Here is a 9,428-nt window from a genome sequence, read left to right as displayed (position 1 = left end):
TTCCTCTGCAGCTCTTCTGGTCAGTGATCCTCCTGCTAGTCCTATGGGTACTGTGAGTATAACTTTTTTTTTTTTTTTTCCGTATCCCCTGTCCATTTTTACACCTCATCCGTCCGTGCGTCCCGCCAAGCGCTGATCAGGGATGCAGATAACGGATCGGCATCCCTGCTCAATTTTTGGCGTGACTTTTTTTTCCGTATCCCCGACGCTTTTTGTATCGCATCCGTCCGTGCGTCCCGCCAAGCGCTGATCAGGGATGCAGATAACGGATCGGCATCCATGGTCAATTTTTGGCGTGACTTTTTTTTCCGTATTCACGACGCTTTTTGTATCGCATCTGTCCGTGCGTCCCGCCGAGCGCTGATCAGGGATGCAGATAACGGATCGGCATCCCTGCTCAATTTTTGGCGTGACTTTTTTTTCCGTATCCCCGACGCTTTTTGTATCGCATCCGTCCGTGCGTCCCGCCAAGCGCTGATCAGGGATGCAGATAACGGATCGGCATCCATGGTCAATTTTTGGCGTGACTTTTTTCCGTATTCACGACGCTTTTTGTATCTCATCCGTCTGTGCGTCCCGCCAAGCGCTGATCAGGGATGCAGATAACGGATCTGCATCCCTGATCAATTTTTGGCGTGACTTTTTTTTCCGTATCCCCGACGCTTTTTGTATCGCATCCGTCCGTGCATCCCGCCAAGCGCTGATCAGGGATGCACATAACGGATCGGCATCCATGGTCAATTTTTGGCGTGACTTTTTTCCGTATTCACGACGCTTTTTGTATCGCATCCGTCCGTGCGTCCCGCCGAGCGCTGATTAGGGATGCAGATAACGGATCGGCATCCCTGCTCAATTTTTGGCGTGACTTTTTTCCGTATTCACGACGCTTTTTGTATCGCATCCGTCCGTGCGTCCCGCCGAGCGCTGATTAGGGATGCAGATAACGGATCGGCATCCCTGCTCAATTTTTGGCGTGACTTTTTTCCGTATTTGCGACGCTTTTTGTATCGCATCCGTCCGTGCGTCCCGCCAAGCGCTGATCAGGGATGCACATAACGTATCTGCATCCATGGTCAATTTTTGGCGTGACTTTTTTTTTTACGTATCCCCGACGCTTTTTTTTATCGCATCCGACCGTGCGTCCTGCAGTGGCCGATCAGTGCACTGCGTCTGTGCGTTTGAAAAGTCAAATGGCGCTCCTTCTCTTCTGAGCCCCGCCATGCGCTCAAACAATTACTTTCCACCACATATGAGGTATCTGCGTACTCAGGAGAAAATGCACAATACGTTTTATGGTGCATTTTTTCCTGTTACCCTTGTGAAAAAAAAAGCTACCTAGTTGAAGCAACCGTTTTGTGGTAAAAAAAAAAAAATTCTTTTCACGGCTCAACGCTATAAACTTCTGTGAAGCCCCCAGGTGTTCAAAGTGCTCACCAAACATCTAGAAAAAATATTTGAGGGCTCTAGTTTCCAAAATGGTGTCACTTGTGGGGGAGCTCCACTGTTTAGGCACCATAGGGGGTCTCCAAACGTGACATGGCGTCCGCTAATGATTCCAACCAATTTTGCTGTCAAATGGCGCTCCTTCTCTTCTTAGCCCCGCCATGCGCCCAAACAATTACTTTCCACCACATATGAGGTATCTGCGTACTCAGGAGAAAATGCACAATACATTTTATGGTGCATTTTTTCCTGATAGCCTTGTGAAAAAAAAAGCTACCTAGTTGAAGCAACCGTTTTGTGGTAAAAAAAATTTTTTTTCTTTTCACGGCTCAACGCTATAAACTTCTGTGAAGCCCCCAGGTGTTCAAAGTGCTCACCAAACATCTAGAAAAATTATTTGAGGGCTCTAGTTTCCAAAATGGTGTCACTTGTGGGGGAGCTCCACTGTTTAGGCACCATAGGGGGTCTCCAAACGTGACATGGTGTCCGCTAATGATTCCAACCAATTTTGCTGTCAAATGGCGCTCCTTCTCTTCTGAGCCCCGCCATGCGCCCAAACAATTACTTTCCACCACATATGAGGTATCTGCGTACTCAGGAGAAAATGCACAATACATTTTATGGTGCATTTTTTCCTGTTACCCTTGTGAAAAAAAAAGCTACCTAGTTGAAGCAACCGTTTTGTGGTAAAAAATTGTTTTTTTCTTTTCACGGCTCAACGCTATAAACTTTTGTGAAGCCCCCAGGTGTTCAAAGTGCTCACCAAACATCTAGAAAAATTATTTGAGGTCTCTAGTTTCCAAAATGGGGTCACTTGTGGGGGAGCTCCATTGTTTAGGCACCTCAGGGGGTCTTCAAACCCGACATGGCGTCCGCTAACAGGTGCAGCTAATTTTGCACTCAAAAATTCAAATGGCGCTCCTTGCCTTCCGAGCACTGCTGTGTGTCCAAACATTTGATTTCCACCACATATGAGGTATCTGCGTACTCAGGAGAAAATGCACAATACATTTTATGGTGCATTTTTTCCTGTTACCCTTGTGAAAAAAAAAGCTACCTAGTTGAAGCAACCGTTTTGTGGTAAAAAAAAATTTTTTTCTTTTCACGGCTCAACGCTATAAACTTTTGTGAAGCCCCCAGGGGTTCAAAGTGCTCACCAAACATCTAGAAAAATTATTTGAGGCCTCTAGTTTCCAAAATGGGGTCACTTGTGGGGGAGCTCCATTGTTTAGGCACCTCAGGGGGTCTTCAAACCCGACATGGCGTCCGCTAACAGGTGCAGCTAATTTTGCACTCAAAAATTCAAATGGCGCTCCTTGCCTTCCGAGCACTGCTGTGTGTCCAAACATTTGATTTCCACCACATATGAGGTATCTGCGTACTCAGGAGAAAATGCACAATACATTTTATGGTGCCTTTTTTCCTGTTACCCTTGTGAAAAAAAAAGCTACCTAGTTGAAGCAACCGTTTTGTGGTAAAAAATTTTTTTTTTCTTTTCACGGCTCAACGCTATAAACTTTTGTGAAGCCCCCAGGGGTTCAAAGTGCTCACCAAACATCTAGAAAAATTATTTGAGGCCTCTAGTTTCCAAAATGGGGTCACTTATGGGGGAGCTCCATTGTTTAGGCACCTCAGGGGGTCTTCAAACCCGACATGGCGTCCGCTAATGAGTGCAGCTAATTTTGCGTTCAAAAATTCAAATGGCGCTCCTTCCCTTCCGAGCTCTGCCGTGCGCCCAAACAATTGATTTTTACCACATATGGGGTATCAGCGTACTCAGGAGAACATGCACAATAAATTGTAGGGTGCACTTTCTCTTTTCTCCCTTGTAAAAATGAAAATTTTATGGCTAAAGTAACATTTTTGTGTTAAAAAGTAAAATTTTCATTTTTTCCTTCCACATTGCTTTGGTTCCTGTGAAGCACCTAAAGGGTTAATAATCTTATTGGATGTGGTTTTGAGCAGTGTGAGGGGTGTAGTTTTTAGAATGGGGTCACTTTTGGGTATTTTCTGTCACCTCGGCCTCTCAAAGTCACTTCAAATGTGATGTGGTCCCTAAAAAAATTATTTTGTAAATTTTGTTGGAAAAATGAGAATTTGCTGATGACCTTTGACCCCTTCTAACTTCCTAACGGAAAAAAAATTTGTTTCGAAAATTGCGCTGATGTAAAGTAGACAAGTGGGAAATGTTATTTAGTAACTATTTTGTGTGACATATCTCTCAGATTTATGGGCATAAATTTTCAAAGTTTGAAATTTGCGAAATTTTCAAAATTTTCGCCAAATTTCCTAAATTTTCACAAATAAACGCAAAAAATATCGGCCTAAATTTACCACTGACATGAAGCACAATATGTCACGAAAAAACAATCTCAGAATCGCCAGGATCCGTTGAAGCGTTCCAGAGTTATAACCTGTCAAAGTGACACTGGTCAGAATTGCAAAAAATGGCCCGGTCATTAGGGTGTTTTAGTGGCCGGGGGTGAAGGGGTTAATAGCCTGTTTAGCCTGTGACGGCACTTTCATGTGCACAGTAAGATCTGTAACGTCATAGTCCTGTGCACATAGGATACCATTCTTCTTGAAGTGTGTTCACAGGACAATGTGCTACCAACAAAGATGATATCTAAAGGTGTCTGTCACCCCCCAAATGCCAATTAAATGGAAAAAAAACATTTATTTAGGAAACGTTACCCATATAAAAATCATGCCAGGTATATACAGTTTAACCTAATAATGAAACATCTTTTTTTTTTTTTTTTGCCTGTGCCATAAATATATCTGGATTTTTTAGCAAATGTTAAGTAGAGCTGTATACACTTGGTATGATTTTTTCTATTAGATACCTTCCCTATTATGAATATTTGTGCAGGGTGATCGGCATTTTGTGGGTGACAGATTCCCTTTTAAACTTAAAAATTCACCAAATGTTTTGCTCCTGCATCAGTTGATTGACAGCTTGTTTAGGTAGATCGATAACCGGCTGCAGCGTAAATGCACCTTAAAGAGTAACAAATGTTAGAGAAAATATTTTGTATGATTTATGGTCATTAATTTTGAGCAGATCTGAGGGGAACCTGGTCCTGAGTCCCCACCAATCGCTCAAAAGACCTCTTAGAAAAGTGCTTCTCATGAGGCAGGAGAGCAGACAGAGCAGACCGGATGCTGTAGAAAGTCATAGTCCTGTCTCCTGAGCCGTACATTTAGTCTGTGGGGGTCTCGGGACAGTACTGCACCAATCTGCTAAGAATTGAGTGTAACTGATGCTTAATTTCAGGGAGGAGTCAGAGCCTGCGGCAGTGAGTGCAACCTCGGCCCCCTGATGACGTCTTGTTTGAGTATCCCAGCATGCACCATGCTCAGATTCTCAAGTGAAGTGTCATCAAAAAGGAATTAGGGGGAAAAAAAGAGAATAACAGTGATTAAGGAAGGATAGGGAATTATTAATGCAGGTAAATAAACTAGTGCGCAGCTTACAAGCGGAAGTCGCCTGAGGAATGGTTGGGTCACGTCATTCAACCTCTTCTAAAGACTGACCATACAATCAGCATGTCATTTTTACACTGAAGGGCATAGATCCAGTCTTTTTAGAGTTTATTTACTGCTTTTTCAGGCGGGTTACGGAGCAGATCTGCCTGACATAGATGTTGTATGCACATACTCGTTCTTACTTACTAGTAGGAAGCATTACAACTTAAAGTACACAGGGCAGCATGAATGCCAAATACGGCCCTGACCACAGTCCAAGTTCTTTAATTCTATTTTGTGTGTTAAAAGTTTTTTTACTGGATCAGATCTGAATATATTGATAATATCTATGAGGAGGTTAAATTCTTCTAATTGCTGAAACGAGCAGAAAGCATTATAGGACAATAGGCGGCTAAGTCTCGTAATACCTGAGGAAATCCATTTCTCACCCATCTAGATGTAGGAATTCAGAATGGGTCTGATTGTTCCCCACAGATGTAGAAAAAGTGCAGCCTTTATCTCCTAAGGATTTTATTTTAGATTACAATTACACACAATTTATTTCAGATAATGTTTTTTTTTTTGCTACACATCAGAGAACTCACAAAGGGGAGAAGCCATTTGCTTGTTGACAATGTGGAAAATGTTTTACAGAGAAGAAAGTTCTTATTACACATCAGAGAATTCACACAGGAATGAATTGATTTTCATGTTCAGAGTGTGGGCAAGATTTTAGTCAAGTATTGTGTCTTGTTATACATCAGAGCTCACACTGGGGAGAAGCCATATTGATGTTCAGACTGTAAAAATTGTTTTGTGCGTAATTCAGATTTGGTTAAACATTAAAAATGTCGCATAGGGAAGAAGCCATATCTATTTTGAGAATGTGGGAAATTATTTTTTTTTCTTTTTTCAAAACAACATAGCTCACTCATTTGAGAACAAATTTTCAGACGCAGTATGTGGGAAGTATTTTATTTAAAATTAAATTCTATTTTTCAGATATTAAGTCTTGCTACACATAGGCAGGCTAACTCCCAAAGTGGAGAAGCCATATTCATGCTCTGAATGTAAGAAATAAATTTAGGCTTCATAAAACTTAAAAAATAGCATTCTTTATCCTGTTTCATGGTCAAATTGTACAAGAAAACATCAATTACAAAAGTAATGTCTCATGAATACAAAAATAAAATAGAATCCAATTTGCTCAAATATAAATCACACCTGTGCACTGAATATTTTATAGTAATAATATAATACATCGTATGATATGCATTTGCCATGTTCCAAATTATTATGCAAATTGGATGTCAAAGATTTTTTTTTTGTTTTGTTTTTCAAATAAATTCCGGGATGGTCTTGCGTCTCATGGTCTTTGGATCACTGAAATCATTCTAAAAACAGATGTGATCGTTTGCCAGGTGGGTCCAATTAAAAGGAAAATTAAGACGACGTTCCACGGTATTAATTAGTCAGAAGTTTCAAACAATATGGGTCCCATCACTCTCCTGCCCCTCTCCAGGCGGGGACTTTGGCACACTCATCGCCGGCCAGCGATGACTGCTGCGACCTCTGATGCTGGCACCCAGGGCCTGTGCACACCATGCAGGTCTCCTGGGAGTGTGCACCTATTATTAAAGAGCCAGTGTGCTCTAAGGTTGAGAGGCACTAGGTATTTAAGGCACCCTCCCCTTATTTGAGGTGCCTGGGTAATGAGGTCAAACTTAGTGATATGTTGCAGGCTGTCAGGTCTCTTTCCCATATGCTGCTGTGTTTCTTTTACCTATTTGTTTAGTAGTACCTGTGGTACCCGCTGCTGCATCTATCCATACTGGCTGTACCTGCCATACCAGCTGCCGCACCTAACCATAATGGCTGTGTGTGCCGCATCAGCCATTCTGGCTGCATCCACGTATATCAGAGACTGCCAGTGTCCGTATCCCAACCCCTGGGGCCAGCTGTTGCAGTACTGAGTTCTCCAGAGAATTACCTAGTGGCTACCAGCAGCCAAGGCCTGTCCTACCATTAAAGGCACTGGTGAATACCCAGTGTGGGCCTAGTCAAGCCCCTCAGGTGTACCGAGTGCTGCGGCCCAGTCGGTCCACCCTCGCTCGCACCCGCGAGCATTACAATGGAAAAAAGGATGGGCCAGATTAATGGAGTAATGGATGGTTGGTGAATGGCCATCATTTCCCAACAAGGCTGCAACATTAGAATATAGGTGGTAGAGTCATGTTTTGGACTGCAATCATGGAGCGAGCCCCATGAATGACCTTGGCAAACTCTATAGGGTTTCAGACAAACTGTTCCATCAATAGTAAAATCATCTTCATGCTGGACAATGCAATATCTCATGCTGCAAGGAACGCAAAACTAAGTCTAAAATTTACTCACCTGACATTTTCATTTCCTGCAATCCGCAGGTAGCATAGAATGGGTTAATACTTTACCCCTGGCTAGAGAAAGAAGACAGGTTAAGAAGCAATTACTAATCAACCACAAATGATTGACTACTCCCCATTGTATACCATAACGGGGGCAAAGACCACCGTAACCACGTATGTTCATGGGGGTCAGTGCTGCCGACGGATTCCAGGAGAGTAAATTTTAGACTATCCTGGATGTCCTACAGGAGCACATAATGGGATTTGTAAAGCAATAACAAGAACATTTTAGGGTAGGGAACCAGAACCAGCAGCTTGTTCTCTTTTCCCAAAGGCTGAACCCGCTGGAGCTGAGACATCTGATCTATAATGCTTCAGAAAAGTAGATGTAGATGACTAGGAAGCCGCTCTACAGATGTGATCTAGTGGATCATGCGCCAATAAACCCAAGAAGCAGGAGTGGTGTGTCATAATGTCACGTGGCCCCAACATCGCTGGAACCGAGCCGGCACCGGAAGTGAGTAAAGGCATTGCTATTCTTATGGGGGCGCACATGGGGAATGAGAAGGGGTTGTCCAAGTAGTGGATGGCCCCTATAACCTTTTCTTCTGTTTCTAGCTAGGGGTAAAGCGTTAACCCATTATGTGCTGCCTCAGGACGTCCAGGAAATAATAGATTTTCCAGACGATTCTTAATTAAAATATTTCAAAAACTTTTACTCCATATTGTAAAAATTGACACAATAATTACAAGCAGGATGTAATTCCCTGCGCGTTTCCAACGAGGAAATGTCCATAATCATTGATAAAGTGCACGTCAGCGAACCCCGGATTATATAGAAGAGATCCCTCCTGTAATGGGGCAGTGACTCCCCCAATCATTAATGACGGGTATCAGCATCACTTGTGGAGAAATCCAGAGAAAAGGAAAAGATAAAAATATCAGATAGAAAAAAACACAAAACACAAGGAATAAATACAATGAAAATACTTCATAATATAAAATAAACCCGACTGAATAAAGAGAATAACAAAGAAACAAGAGGAAATAAGATCAGAAAACACTAAAAACACTACAGAAAAAATACTGAAAAATAAACTGGATTTTACCGAGAAAACTCAGCAATAAAGGAGCAGAGCGTCCATTGTTACATTCACCCCTATTATCCTCTGATGAAGAGCGGCGACATCCAGACGCCTCCTTGTTACTAAGAGGTGAATGACCCCGACTCAGGAGCGTCGGATTCCTACATGTCACACACACGGCTCCGCTCCGCACACCTCATACACACGCGGCTCCGCTCCGTACACCTCGTACACACACGGCTCTGCTCCGTACACCTCGTACACACACGGCTCCGCTCCGTACACCTCGTACACACACGGCTCTGCTCCGTACACCTCGTACACACACGGCTCCGCTCCGCACAGCTCGTACACACACAGCTCCGCTCCGCACACCTCGTACACACACGGCTCCGCTCCATACACCTCGTACACACACGGCTCCGCTCCATACACCTCGTACACACACGGCTCCGCTCCATACACCTCGTACACACACGGCTCCGCTCCATACACCTCGTACACACACGGCTCCGCTCCGCACACCTCGTACGTACACACACGGCTCTGCTCCGTACACCTCGTACACACGCGGCTCCGCTCCGTACACCTCGTACACACACGGCTCCGCTCCGTACACCTCGTACACACACGGCTCTGCTCCGTACACCTCGTACACACACGGCTCCGCTCCGCACACCTCGTACACACACGGCTCCGCTCCGCACACCTCGTACACACACGGCTCCGCTCCATACACCTCGTACACACACGGCTCCGCTCCATACACCTCGTACACACACGGCTCCGCTCCATACACCTCGTACACACACGGCTCCGCTCCATACACCTCGTACACACACGGCTCCGCTCCGCACACCTCGTACGTACACACACGGCTCCGCTCCGTACACCTCGTACACACGCGGCTCCGCTCCGTACACCTCGTACACACGCGGCTCCGCTCCGTACACATGCGGCTCCGCTCCGTACACCTCGTACACACGCAGCTCCGCTCCGTACACCTCGTACACACGCGGCTCCGCTCCGTACACCTCGTACACACGCG

Source organism: Anomaloglossus baeobatrachus (assembly GCF_048569485.1).
Source record: "Anomaloglossus baeobatrachus isolate aAnoBae1 chromosome 5 unlocalized genomic scaffold, aAnoBae1.hap1 SUPER_5_unloc_23, whole genome shotgun sequence".
In the NCBI taxonomy this organism is placed as follows: Eukaryota; Metazoa; Chordata; class Amphibia; order Anura; family Aromobatidae; genus Anomaloglossus; species Anomaloglossus baeobatrachus.
Note: the sequence above shows the minus strand (reverse complement) of the source record.